The sequence below is a fragment of the Canis lupus genome, chromosome 15, assembly GCF_003254725.2.
Source record: "Canis lupus dingo isolate Sandy chromosome 15, ASM325472v2, whole genome shotgun sequence".
NCBI lineage: Eukaryota > Metazoa > Chordata > Mammalia > Carnivora > Canidae > Canis > Canis lupus.
In genome coordinates this window covers 19,477,828-19,491,458 of record NC_064257.1, presented here as the reverse complement: position 1 = coordinate 19,491,458, position 13,631 = coordinate 19,477,828, and the positions used below count along the sequence as shown (strand labels likewise).

Here is a 13,631-nt window from a genome sequence, read left to right as displayed (position 1 = left end):
TAAATTTTTTTAACTTTTATTTATTTATGATAGTCACAGAGAGAGAGAGAGAGAGAGAGAGAGAGAGAGAGAGGCAGAGACACAGGCAGAGGGAGAAGCAGGCTCCATGCACCGGGAGCCCGATGTGGGATTCGATCCTGGGTCTCCAGGATCGCGCCCTGGGCCAAAGGCAGGCGCCAAACCGCTGCGCCACCCAGGGATCCCTAAGGAACAGTTTAAATGAAAACGTAGGACACACTCTTACCCTTCCCCGCAAAGGAAACCAAAATTTCACAAAGCAATTTCTTGTCCACACTAGATATGACCTCTGACCTTTATCTTCTATTCCATTCTAGCCTATTTCATTAAAAAATGAAATTGATTTTTAAGTCAGCATAAAAAATACTGTTCTAGAAAGTAGGAGACACGTTTCAATCTGTTGAAAAACTCCAAAGTTACTGGCTTTGCTCAAATAGTGTCACTCACAGAATAACAGATGTCTCGTATTTATCTGAACTACTGGTACAGTATCTCATACTTCAGAACAGAATCTGTTGAATCTTTTCCTCCCTGGAACACCTGCTCATTATCATATCGCTCAGATTCCAAGACTCCTTGTTTTTCACATTGTAACATCTCTGATTTCAAGATGTATCCTAAAAAAAAATCAGTGGGGTGGCATAGCTTAATTGGCAGTGTTTTTCTGTTTAGAGTAACATGAAATAATGAGTGAGTCTCAAAGTCCATGATGTCTGAGTGTGTCCATGAAATACATTAATAATACTGATCGTATAGGCCAAACTCTACTGCTTATTCATTTCAAAGTATCCAGCTGATCAGAATAGCTTTTTTTTCTTTTTTTTTTTTTTGATGTCATGTTAAGTAAACATAATGAGTGCATAAGATTTGCTTAAGCAAAAACCCTAAGTCCTGGGATCCCTGGGTGGCGCAGTGGTTTAGCGCCTGCCTTTGGCCCAGGGCGCGATCCTGGAGACCCGGGATCGAATCCCACGTCAGGCTCCCGGTGCATGGAGTCTGCTTCTCCCTCTGCCTGTGTCTCTGCCTCTCTCTCTCTCTCTGTGACTATCATAAATAAATAAAAATTAAAAAAAAAAAAAAACAAAAACAAAAACAAAAAACCCTAAGTCCTGGTCTGGAAGGAAAAATGACTTACAAACCGGGAAAGCTTTCTCATGTGCTTTGTTGGCAGGGTTTATGATCTTTGCTTTTCCTCTGGTGACCAGCACATACTTTTCTTCTCATCACCGCGGGGGGTGGGGGTGTGTGGGGGGGAAGAGTTCTGGTTAAAAAGGAAGGCAGAAGGTATGTCCAAAAGTTAAGGTACTTAGGGAAAAAAAGAAAAAAAAAGGAAAAAGGAAAAAGCACTAATCTTTATTTTAAAAATGGAACAGATTGCCAAAATCCTGTGTATCTGTTTAAACTGCCACCAACCTAACACGTTGTAAAACTTAATGACTGTAGAACTGGCACGAAGGATGCTGAAGGCGACTAGGAACAAAAATAAGTTTGCTAGGCTATTTTCATCCCAGCGTGACTGAAACGCAGCATCGCTTCCTCAAAACTAAAAACCTCTAATGAGGAAAACAGTAAATTAAACGCCACAATTAACGTGCTACTAGAAATCGGAACAATTAGTTACTGCTTTTTAAGCCAGACACCATGATGCCTTTTTGACACGCGGGTGACATGCGCGTGCCTCCGTGCCTCCGAGTCTCTAGGCCTCTGAGTCTCTGGGCATTCGGCCTCCGGGTCCCCGCCCCGTCTCCGGGTCTCTGGGCCTCCATGCTTGAGGGTCTCTAAGCCTCTGGGTCTCCTGGCCTCCGGGTCTCTAGGCCTCTGGGTCTCCCGGCCTTTGGGTCTCTAGGCCTCTAGGCCTCTAGGTCTCCCGGCCTTTGGGTCTCTAGGCCTGCCTCTGGGTCTCCGGGTCTCTGTGCGTCCAAGTCTCCAGGCCTCTGTGCCTCTGGGTCTGTAGGCCTCTGGGTCTCCTGGCCTCTGGGTCTCTAGGCCTCTGGGTCTCTGTCTCTGTGCCTCCGGGTCTGTAGGCCTCTGGGTCTCTAGGCCTCTGGGTTTCCTGGCCTCCGTGCCTTCCAGCCCCTGGGTCTCCGGGCCTCCAGGCCGGGTCTCTGTGCCTCCAGGTCTCTAGGCCTCTGGGTCTCCTGGCCTCCAGGTCTTTGGGCCTCCATGCCTGCGGGTCTCTAAGCCTCGGGGTCTCCCGGCCTCCGGGTCTCTGGGCCTCTGGGTCTCCCGGTCTCTAGGCCTCTGGGTCTCCTGGCCTCCGGGTCTATGGGCCTCCATGCCTGCGGGTCTCTAAGCCTCGGGGTCTCCCGGCCTCCGGGTCTCTGGGCCTCTGGGTCTCCCGGTCTCTAGGCCTCTGGGTCTCCTGGCCTCCGGGTCTATGGGCCTCCATGCCTGCAGGTCTCTAAGCCTCGGGGTCTCCGGGCCTCTGTGCCTCCGGGTCTGTAGGTCTCTGGGTCTCTGGGTCTCCCGGCCTCGGGGTCTCTAAGCCTCTGGGTCTCCTGGCCTCTGTGCCTCCGGGTCTCTGGGCCTCCATGCCTGCGGGTCTCTAAGCCCCTGGGTCTCTAGGCCTCTGGGGCCTCCGGGCCTCCGGGCCTTCCGGCCTCACGGCGCGGTCGTGGGATCCCGAGCCCTGCCCAGGCGCCGCGCGGTGCAGTCTCCTCGGATTAGGCGGGGCCCTGTGAGGCGGGTCCAGGAGGCCTCCCCACGCAGGTCGCAGGCAATCCCGCGGCGCAGACAGCTGCTCCCGCGCCGCCGCCGCCCGGCCCGGCCCGGCCCGCAGGGGGGCGCCGCCGCCGCCGCCGCCTCCTCCGCGCGCGGGCACGTGACGGGAAGGTGGGGCTGGGCTGGAGCCCGCGAGCGGGGGCGTGGCCTGCGGGGGCGTGGCCTGCGGGGGGCGGGCGCTCGGACGGGAAGGCTCGCGGCGGCCCCAGGCGCCCGGAGCGGCGGCGACGCGGCGGATGACAGCATTAGGGCGCGACGCGCTCGGGGCCGGGCGGCGGCGGGAGCGGTCGTGCGAGCGCCTGCAGCGGTAGTTGTGTCCGCGGCTGTGGCCGCAGCCGGGGTCGGCGGGATCGGCGGACGGGGGCAGCGCGGGCTCGGGCTTCCCGGCCCCTCGCGGCAGAGCCGGCAGCGCCGCGCCCCAGCCGCCGCCCGCCACAGCCGCCGGAGGGAGTTGGGGTCCGCCGGGCGCGGGCAGGGCCCCGGCACCCCGCCTCCGCGCCTCCCCGGGGGCTCCGCTCCGGTGAGTGTGTGTGTCGTCCGCCCCGCGCCCGGCGGACGGGGGCTCCCGGGGCTCCCGGGGCTCCCGGGGCTCTCGGGGACGCCGGGCTGTCGCGCAGCCGCCCTTGCGGGGCCGCGGGGCTCGGGGCCGGGCGGAGAGCCGGGCCCTGGGCGCCGCGGCAGGCGGGACGCGGCGGGAGGGCGCTGGCCTCCTCTCCCCTCCGCTCCCCTCCGCTCCCCTCTCCTCCCCTCTCCTCCCCTCTCCTCCCCTCTCCTCCCGCTGCTTCCCTCCCCTCCCCTCCCCTCCTCTCCCCACGTCTCCCGTCCCTTCCCCTCCTCTCCCCTCCTCTTCTCTCTTCTCCCCTCCGCTCCTCCCCTCCTCTCCGCTCCCCTCCTCTTTTCTCCCCTCCGCTCCCCTCTCCTCCCTCCCCTCCTCTATGCTCCTCTCCGTTCCCCTCTTCTCCGCTCCCCTCCTCTTCTCCCCTCCACTCCCCTCCCCTTCTCTTCTCCCCTCCCGTCTCCTCCCCTCCCCTCCCTCCTCTCCTTTCCTTGTCGGAAATGACAGAGGATCTGCTCTCCTCCTTAAACAGATGGGGAGAGTTACCCACCTGATGATGGTGTCGAGCATATTTGCATTGGAATTAATGAAGTTTTTTGCCTTTCTAGTGCTGCAGGTCCCGAGTGACTTCTCCTTACGAGAATACCCTTCGTAGGGTAGGACTGTTCGTTTTTTTTTTTTTTTTTTTTTTTTTTTGAACTTTCCCTGAAACGTAGCCTCCAATTAGTGCCAGCCTTAGGTCTTTGCAGATAATCTTTTAAAAGTTGTTATCAAAAAAAAAAAAAAAAAAAGTTGTTGTCATCGTCTTAGCCTCAAATTAGTGCCAACTTTAGGTCTTTGCAGATAATCGTTTAAAAGTTGTTGTTATAAAAAAATAAGTTGTCATCATTTTAACTTAGCCTCAAATTAGTGCCAACTTTATTTAGGTCTTTGCAGATAATCGTTTAAAAGTTGTTGTCATCGTTGTAACTTAGCCTCCAGTTAGTACCAGCTTTAGATCTTTGCAGATAATCGTTTAAAAGTTGTTGTTTGTTGGTTTTTTTGTTTTTGTTTTTTGTTTGTTTTGGGGTTTTTTTGCCTCCTTTAGAACTCCAAGGAAAGCAAGGGTGGTAAAGGGACTCGGGTGAATTGCCCGTTAGATCTTCCTCATTCCATCAGGTGTCCTTTGAAGTTGTCCTGCGGCGGGACTGTGGTTCAGTTTTTAATGCTTTGCTGGAGCTAGAACCCGTCTTGCGGTGAAAACGAGATCATGCTAGTTTTATAAAATCAGGTTGGGGGGAAAGGAGAATAAGGATATGCAGTTTCTCCTTTATAGGAATACAGCTGGTTTCAAGTCCTTCTTGCCCTCCATCTCCCCCGCCTCCCCCTTTTTTTATAGCAACGGTGTGTGGAACGACTACAGTGTACCTGCTCAAAGTACCGGGAGAGGGAATAGATGAAACACAAGAACTACCTTTTAGGTCTTTAATTATGGAGATTAGGTTGTTGCGGTCGAATTCCAAATTCCACGCGAGCCGTTTGAGCCACAGCGCGTTGTACACAGCTGCTTAGAGATGGTTGTTTAATTAAAAATGGTCATGGTTTATTTCTCTCTTGTTGCATATTAATATAGTATCCGATCTGGGAAGCGCGCTGTTGTCCCTTTTCAGTTAGAGTATCCTTACATGTTAGAGGCAAATATATTTCTTACAGCAGCACATGTATGGCACTGGGGAATTTGGCAAGATCTCGTTTCTTTGTTCATTTTTAAATTGAAAGCCCGTATACTGGTGGGGATAAATACACAATTCTGTGTGATGAAGTTATGTTTTAGTTTTGATTTAAGAAAAAAAAAAGATACGATGACGATTTCACCAAATCTGCATTACAAAAGGATCAGTCTTGTTAAAAGACAAATTACAGAATTTCTTTAGCCACTGCTCTAAGTACATTTAAGCGTGTTTTGGTTTATAAATAATCCTTCAAGAGCAGATTACTTGGAGCATGAGTGACAAAATAAGGGATTGATACTTAGATGTAGTTTTCTGATTTTGTGGAAAATTCTTTCCCTAATAGCAATACCTGAAGTATTATATTTGGATATAATATATAAAGATGAACACATTTATGGCAATGATCTTGGAGCAGCAGGGGATTCAAAAGTAGAAGGCTTATTCTTATGAATATGATGTACGTGTAATCCATAAATGCAACTTGAAGTCTCTGAATATGCGTTAATGGATGTGGCTGGACAGGTTGTGGCTTAACTGGACCAATTGTGTCTAAAGTATTTTCTCGTGGATGAGACTCAGGAAGGGATATTTGGACTAGGGTGTAGATGTAGATTTCACATTAGTGTGTGAAATTGAAAGATTTTTAGATTTTTTTCTTTCTTTTTAAGATTTTATTTATTTGACAGAGTATTAGCAAGGGGAGCAGCAGGCAGAAGGAAAAGGAGAAACAGACTCCCTGCCAAGCAGAGAGCCTAATGCCTCAATGTGGGGCTCAGTCCCAGGACCTTGGGATCATGACCTGAGCCCAAGGCAGATGCTCAACCAACTGAGCCACCTAGGTGCCCTAGATCTGTCTGTCCTTCTACTTTGGTTTCTCACTTCCTCATATTTCTTTGAAGGCATGAAGTTAAAGGTCTCACATGGGAGACAGGATAGAAGGAATTTTTCCTCCCTGAAAAATGTTATCAAGTATGCAAAGGAGAAGGCTTTCTTCAGAGACCTTGTTGGGAAGGAATCCTTTATCGTAGAACATCACACTCTTATACCTTCATGTTATTTTTACCTTTTTAAGAGATGCAAATCATGTTAAATCGTCTATGATAGCAATGATCTTTTTTTTTTTTTTTAGCAATGATCTTTTTGTTGTTGTTGTTCACCATTGACTCTTCAAACGCTTAATAGTTACTGAATGAAAAAAATGTAGTTCCAGGTATATGACAGGAGGACAGAAGAGTGTGTGATAATGTAGTCCAGAATAGATACAAGGAGTGAGATAAGGAAGGATGTTGGATTGGTAGGGAGGGAGCAGTTCCTAATTGGGAAAATTTTTTAGGGGAAGTAATTGTTTTTTTTTTTTTTTTTTTAAGATTTTATTTATTTGAGGGAGAGAGAGAGAGAGAGAGAGCGCGCGAACAGGGATGGGGAGGGTGAGGAAGAAGAACCCGACTCTCCGCTGAGCAGGGAGACCAATGGGGAGCTTGATCTCAGGACTTCAGGATCATGACCTGAGCCACCCAGGGGCCCCTAGGAGAAGTAATTCTTGAGTCAGGTTTTGCTGAAAGCTGTGTATCTGAAGATGAGTGGTGCTTTTAAGGGGATAGAGAGCATGAACGAAAGCATTTACATTGGACGGGGTAATCATGTGGGATTAATAAGCACAGTGAGGTTTTTTGATGACATTATGAATAATTTCTCTTCTCCCCTTACAACTCTTGCCTCTGCCAGCTGAAAAGATTGGTATCCTGAATAAGAACTAGTTGTGAAGTATTTGAGTTGTGGAAGTGGCAGTGGTATAGTGCAATCAAGAACATCAAACTGGAGGGTCAGAAAGTTTGAATGTGGTTTCTGATTAAATCTCATACAAGCAAGTGCCTTTAGGCAAATTGCTGGGCCTTAGTTTCCTCATTTGTAAAAGGAGGATAATCATCCCATATGGTTGTTGGGAGAATGAAGCTACATAATGTATGTGGAAGTGCCTATATCAATATCTAACACATAGGAGAACTTTACATTAAATTGTTTAAAAAAGATCTTTGTCAGGGGCACCTGGGTGGCTCAGTCGGTTAAACATCTGACTCTTGATTTTGCTCAGGTCATGATCTCAGGGTCCTTGGATTGAGCCCCACATTGGGCTCTGCTGGATGTGGAGCCTGCTTGGATTCTCTCTCTCCCTCTCCCTCTTCCTCTGCCCCTCCCCACCTTGCTTGCTCTATGTGCACACACAGGTGAGCTCGCTCGCGCGTGCTCTCTCTCTCTCTCAAAAAAAATAGATTTTTGTCTTTAGATTATTAAAAAAATATTTTGGTAAATTATGAACTCTAATATCTACTTGACCTTTAAGTTGACCCTTTAAAATACCTTTAAATTTGTAAGTATCAAAATTTTAAATGCTTAATTTTTTTTCAAGCATAATGTTTTCTGATGCAAATGAAGCTTGTTTTGCTTTAATGTTAAAGACTACAAAAAATACTAGATGCCTCAGATATTTAAAGCTTTAAGTAGGGGGCGTGTATGGCTGAAAGTCTGAGCCTTTAGGCCTTTCTTTTCTATAGAATTTGTTTTTGAAGAAATTGCCCATGCCTATCATGCCATCTATTCATTGTTTTTGAAGAAACAGGATTTTCCTGCTATTAAGGAAAAAAAAAATACCCAAAGTATCCACTATATGTTTTTAATAATTCGAGTGACTATAAACTGTGGAGGATCCCTACCTGCTGTGCTTTATTTAGAATTCAGTATTTTTTGAGCAGGCTGATAAGACTTCTGCATCATTTCTTTATCTAAGGTTTTTGCTTCAGTGGCTGTTTGTTCTTTTATGAATCTCAATATTTCATCATACTTTATGAACTCTTTGTAGTGTTTATAATCCGTGGAGCAGTCTGTCTTGTGTATAATATTTGGAAGAGAATTTTATTATTAAAAAGCTAAAAAGAAAAAAAAAAAAGGCTAAAAAGAGTCCTGAGTCTTAAAAGATAAAGAAGCCAGTTATCTATCATCTTCCATGTTCACAAAAAGCTGAAAAAAAGAGGAAATGGTTTAGAGCTTGAAGACTGTTCAGATAAAAAAGGCGAAACTTTTTGATTAGGGTTGTTAAAAACGTGATAGATTCAGAAGGAGATTGGCATAGCTCCTGAAGGTGTCTTAGTAGGTGGTGTTAGTCATGATAATAATAGCTAATATGTGTTGATTACTATGTACCAGTTCCTGGGCAGCCCCGGTGGTGCAGCGGTTTAGCGCCGCCTGCAGCCCAGGGTGTGATCCTGGAGACCTGGGATCAAGTCCCACATGGGGCTCGCTGCATGGAGCCTACTTCTCCCTCTGTCTGTGTCTCTGCCTCTCTCTCTCTCTCTCTCTCTATGTGTCTCTATGAATAAATAAATAAAATCTTTAAAAAAATAAAAAAGTAAAAAAATAAACTTCATCTTTAAAAAAAAAACAAAACAAAAAACAAACTATGTACCAGTTCCTATTTTAGAAGTATTTGCCATGTCATCATATTTAGTCCTCACAATGAGCATCCCCTCCCCATCAGATTATTTTTTTCCTTTTTTAATTTTTTAAAGGTTTTATTTATTTGAAAGGAGGAGGGGAAGGAGAGGTAGAGGGAGAGGGAGAAGCAGCCTCCTTGCTAAGCTTGGAGCCCGACATGGGGCTCAATCCCAGGACCCTGGAATCATGACCTGGGCCAAAGGTGGACACTCAACCCACTGAGCCACCCAGGCACCCCTCTTTTTTCCTGTTTTAAACCTCAGGCACTGAGAGATTAAGTGGTAGATAGTGGAGCCAGGATTTGGATTAAACCTAAGTCACAGGCACGCTAAGAAGCAGGTGTTGAGCCTACCGGAAGGATTTGAATTCGAAGTTTAACCTGAGCTTTGATTTAAGAGCCTGTCCTTTTAACTACCACATTATACTGCTTTGTGTAGTTTATTTGCATTTGCCCCTTGTGACAAGTCTTGATCTTCATGATCTTTCTGAGTCTGCTTCGACTGTATGATTTGATGAAAATATACTTTGTAATAAGATGCCTATTGCTGCAATTTTTTTTGAATTTCACATGTATTTAACTGACATCCTATTTTTTAAATCTTGAAAATATTTATAGAAAAGCAGAAAATTCTTTAGGCGTTCAATTGCCACTGTCTCATGAGGAAATTCCAGACTAAACTGGAAATATAAGAACATAATAGATATAGTATTTTAAGGTGACTTCTTAAAATTTTTAAAATCCATGCTTTCTAAGAGTAAGACAGAGTAGGTACAGAGTAGGGTGAGGGAATTCTGAAGATCAGCTCTGATTTACTTATATAATTTTGCCTGTTATTTCGACTATAATAACATTTAAAATCAGCAATCCAGAAGTAAAGAAAAATAGTGCTGTGCATCATAGTGGGGAATTTTAATAGTTCCTAGACTATGTTTTTGCAAGATACAGATGTTTTTTATAAAATGATCCCGAAAGTACTCTCTTACTACCTATTATTATAGAAATCTAAAGAAGCAGAATAGCACAGGCTCTGAAGCTAGACTGCCGAAGTTCACAGCCTGCACAGCCACGTATTAGCTTATTGCCCAGTACCTGGTCTGGTGCTGACATCAGATGCCTATAGGGGGGAGAAGATGGTGTATTGAGGCAGAGTGGGGCCCAGAGATGCATCCTGTGAGTTTCCTGTGGTTCTTATGTAGTATGAAAGAGATCTAGAGGATCTCACATAATCCTGGTGAAAGAAATAGATGTTAACAGAGTGGGAGCCGACAAGCTTGTTGTGAGACTACTGTTGTGAAGGGAGAGACCAGGCTGTAATGGTTGGGGAGAGGGTGGGTGTGGCGGATTCAGCTCAGTGCCCACCAAAATTTTATGTTCCCTCTTGGTGTAGTATGATGAAGGCTGGCAAGTGGTTGCTCAGCCAGGAGTGCCCTTCTGTCATTCTTTCCTCTATCCTTGTCATCCCTGCATGCATCGAAATGGGGCCATGTATGTGACCGATTTTCATGAGTGGACTGTGGATGGAAATGATGTGTTGTCACTTCTGGGTAGAGGGGACAGAAAAGCAGGTGTTCTTTCTCCAGCTTCTTTTTACAGTCCAAGGAACCTAGGGCACTTACAGGATGGAAGGAACTAGCGACTTTGAATTCCCATGTAGAAGAGAGCTACATACCAAAGAGGAGTACCCACAACAGGTTGCAACTTTAATGAGAAATTTTAATTGTGTAAAATTACTGTAAGCATGGGCTGCCTAGGAGAGGTAGTTGAGCGCCCCAGAATATGCGTACCAACAGGGGATGAGGTGGGGCCTGAAGGCAGATGGTTCAACCCCTGAGCCACCCAGACATCCCTGAGCAAAAGGCGTTCCTTTAAAGGGGGTTTTCTCCAACTTGGCACTATTGACATTTTGGGCTGTATAATTCTTTGCTATAAGTGACTGTACTCTGCATTGTGGAATGTACAGCAGCATCCTGGTCCTTTATCCATTAGATATCTGTAGTACTTTCTCTTAATTATGCAACCAAAAATGTCTCCAGACATTGTTAAATGTCCTCTTGGGGGGCGGGGGTGGGGTGGGGAAGGACTGCCCTTGATAGAGAACTACTGCCTTAAAAATTGAGTTAACCTGAAAGATATTATTTTAAGCTGGAGGACCGTTATTTTTATTTAAAAAATGGTTTCTCCTCTTAGAAGATGGGTGGAGTTTATGGAGGAGGTTTGTTCGTGAATATGCAACAAAGGAAGTTCTGTTGTTTTTGTGAAACACACTGCTTTCTATTGAACGTTGATCTATCCATCTATTTATCAATTTAGATGTTATTTGAATTTTCCATTCTTTTTCTTTCTTTCCTTTTCCTTCCAAACTTTTTGTTGCCTAAACACAGTACACCCTTTCCCCTGCCCCTATTCTTAACCCCGGCTGTCATGTCCACTAGTTCTCTCTAAATGATGAAAACCAATAATTGGTTTCAATATTATGACTATGTCAACATTAGTTATGCTGGGCGGGGTAGTATGCCCAGCTTGATGTCTGCAGATTCTTTTAAGCAGCCCTTGGGCCACCTGAAGAAACATGCCCTTAATAACATCGAGGTCTAGTGGATTTTATTTACTTAACTCAAAATCTAGCCATTGAATTAAAAAAAATTCGGCATGACTTCCTGTTTTCTTGGTATTTCTACTCGCCCTTTTACTTGTATTCTATGCCTTTATCATAGTTCCCCTTCCCCCCAACTCTTAAGCATAGTGCACTTTATGTTGTGTTCCTTATTTTTCTGGAGTCGCCTTTAGTTCTGTCTCAGTTTGGACTAGCTGCTTTTAAGTCTCCTCTGGGAACTCCGTTTGCTATACCCTTGAATTGAATCCATTCTACTATAGATCTTTTTCTAAATTTATTTGATCTTTTTTTCTGGAGTCTTAAAATAACTTCCTGAGAAAGGTATTTGAGAGGCAAACTTTCTGAATTATTGTCTGCACAAGTTGTCTTCATTCTGTTTGACTGATGGCTTGGCTGGGCACAGTTTTGTAGGTCTCAAAAAGTTTTCTTTTAGAACTCTGAAAGCATTGCTTGGTTGTCTTCTAGCCCACAGGGATGCTGATTAGAAGCCCTGTGGCATCTAATTCAGTTTTGTGTGTGTGTGTGTGTGTGTGTGTGTGTGTGTGTTTGAAGATAATCTGTTTTTCATTCTGTCTGAATAAAGGTTTTTATTTTTTGTTTTGGTTATTTGTTCTAGGCAGTCAGTTGGTTTTATTGTCTAAGTGAGATTCTTCTAACTCCGGGAAATTCTTATCCATTACGTCTTTGAGATCCTTCTCCCTTCACTTGGTCCATTTGTCCTTAAGTGGGCAGATATTTGAGTAGATGTTTTCTCTCTTGGATTGATCCTCTTTGTCTGATTTTACTTTTCATATTTTTTGATTCTCTTTGCTCTGTGTTCTGGGGATTTCCCCCCTCCACTTGTTTTGGTTGATTTTGGGGGGCAGGTAATCTATGAATTTTCTTGTTCTCTTTTTCTTTTCCTGTATCATTCATCTCTGTTCTAATACTGTCTTTAGTGTTAGAATACGTAAAATAGATTTTTAAAAGATATTATCTTGTGTTTCCTCAATTACCTTTTTTCCCACTCTGGTCACTTTCTGTGTTTGTTTTTGTAAGTATTATTTTTCAGGCTTAGTTTTCCTTACATGCCTGGTGTTTTCTGGTTGTCCGTTCATGTTTTAGAAGTTTCTGATCTGGGTCTCCCCCTCTCTCTCACCCTATTCCTTGGACTGTTGTCCCTACTAGTTTTTCCTTTGAATAGGAGCTGTACACAGCACTTAAGGGGCTAGCGTTAGGTAGTACAGGGCAGGGCCTATCTGTTAGCAAACATTGTTTTATTGTAAAAGGGAGAGGAGCTAGCTTCCAGCCTGTGGGCCCTCTAAATGCCAGAGGAAAAGAGTATTACTTTGCCCGCATCCGATTTTAGTCTTCTAGTCATTCATTTTTCTTAGGGAAAAGCAGAGTATGTTTTTGCCTGGGGGCAAATGTCACTTGTTTAGGTGCCCCTTGGAGATGGAGATAGGAGATGATGGGTAATGTAGTTCTTTATAAAGTCAAGTAGTATTTAGTTCTATTTTTGGCCCTACTCTTTTCACTCTTTGCTGTATCATTTAGTTTGCAGTCATGCCTCTTTGGGGTCCTGTCAGACATATGGATTCCCACCCTTTATCATCACTTAGAGGGTATAATAAATATGTAGTTTTTTCTGCTTGTTATATCAAGCCATATATGTGTGTGTGTGTGTGTGTGTATCGGTGTATATGTATATAAATAGGCACACACACTCTGCCCCTGCCTCCAGCTTTAAATTTATTTGTTCTTATGGTTTTCTTTCTTTTTGTGTGAATTGTTTTTATTTCAATGAGATAGTTGGAATAACTGTAAGGAAATTTTATATATAGTCTATCATTTTATGTTAGAGTCCTTTTTTAACTTCTTCTTAAACCTAAGATATATAGAGCTATTTAAATATTTTTTTAATTCATTTTTTGAGCTGTTTTTAAAATGTAGGCTGATTCATAGGAATTAGGACCATAATACTGTTAAAATACAGTGATGTTCCTAAAGTATTGATTTATATAGGTGTTTGTATCTTTATGCCAGTTAATCCTGAAACTTGTACTCTTTTTGAATTCTTGTTTCCTTTTTAGTTTTTCTGATTACTCTTCTGTTGTCATCTATCCCAGTTTGCACATGTCATTACGATTCTTTTGCCATTTCTACTTTGCTACTTGGAAACTGAGTAAGACCATTTAGAATTGTACATAAAATAGTGACTTTGCTCCAGAGAATGGCATATTAACTTTGTCATGTGGCTCTTGTAATATTTCAATTATTGAGATATCTTTACTTGTTTTATTTTTGGTTTAACTGTTTCTAGTTGGTGAGATACTATTCTTTTTTATTTCTCTGCTTTGTTACAGCTACTTTGGTTCAGCAGTTACTGATATTTTTCTCTTTTCCTCCTTTTCTACCTTACAATCTTTAAATCTTTGAATTGCCTAGCTGGTTCACCGAAGGCCTTAGTTTTCATCTCCTTTCATTTTATATTCATAAAAATTTCCCAGCATTCTTATACAATTTCTTTGACCTGTTTGT

The 13,631-nt window shown here is 44.2% G+C and overlaps 1 protein-coding gene and 1 pseudogene across 4 annotated transcripts in view; one reads left to right on the top strand and one right to left on the bottom strand.

Annotated features, from left to right (window-relative positions):
- LOC112654710 (14-3-3 protein theta-like) overlaps positions 1-7,946 on the bottom strand; it is a 53,295-nt pseudogene extending 45,349 nt beyond the window's left edge.
- Positions 2,977-13,631, top strand: part of OSBPL8 (oxysterol binding protein like 8) — a 147,251-nt gene continuing 136,596 nt past the window's right edge. For 2 of the 4 annotated variants that reach the window (XM_049094021.1, XM_025439318.3), the window contains exon 1: positions 2,977-3,259. The gene's annotated coding sequence lies outside the window, so the exon portion shown is untranslated. The remainder of the gene's footprint in view (positions 3,260-13,631) is intronic. The other 2 variants (XM_025439320.3, XM_025439317.3) reach the window with 1 other exon arrangement.